We start from the raw sequence: 658 nt of genomic DNA on the forward strand, positions 1-658 counted from the left end.
CGGGGCGGTAGGGTAAGCTAAACGACTGGCAGTGTGGAGATAGCGGAGGGCAGCCGAAGGGGAGTGAGCATACGTCGATTGCGTCGCGTTCATTTGAAGGGCAAGGACGCGAACCGATGAATCAGCTCACGAGCATTTTCGGGTAAAGGATTTAGGCTGCGTGCTTTTCGTTTCCTTACTCCGGGGGTGTTCCAGTTGCTCGATTGAGGGTTGCAGACGAAAATGAGCTCTGAAACACGTGAAAGTCAGGAGGAAGGCTTCCAGAGACGAGTAAAGACGTACCTTCGAAGAGCTTTGGGCAGTTTGCTCCCACTGTCACTCGCCGACGGTGGAAAAACATTTCCACAACAGACGACCCGTGCGAAAGGGAGATATAGCGACATGCAAAAATGGACTACAGTACCCACACATGAACGGTAATGTGTCGGTCACTACCCAGCAGAGAAAGAGCAGGACAGGAGAGCCGTGGCACGAGAGAAATTTGGAACTTTTTTGTTACAAAAAATATGCGAAAACAGCCTGAAAAAATAAGTAAGAAAATGCCATATTTTCCTCCCGGTATCCGGCGGCCCGGCGACTCGGCAACCCGGCAGCCGAGCCGATTGTCCGCCAGGCCATTGTCAAAGCGCCCGTGGCTGCGGCACCCGGCGGACAATCG

This window comes from Phanerochaete carnosa (genome assembly GCF_000300595.1).
Source record: "Phanerochaete carnosa HHB-10118-sp unplaced genomic scaffold PHACAscaffold_2, whole genome shotgun sequence".
Taxonomy (NCBI): domain Eukaryota; kingdom Fungi; phylum Basidiomycota; class Agaricomycetes; order Polyporales; family Phanerochaetaceae; genus Phanerochaete; species Phanerochaete carnosa.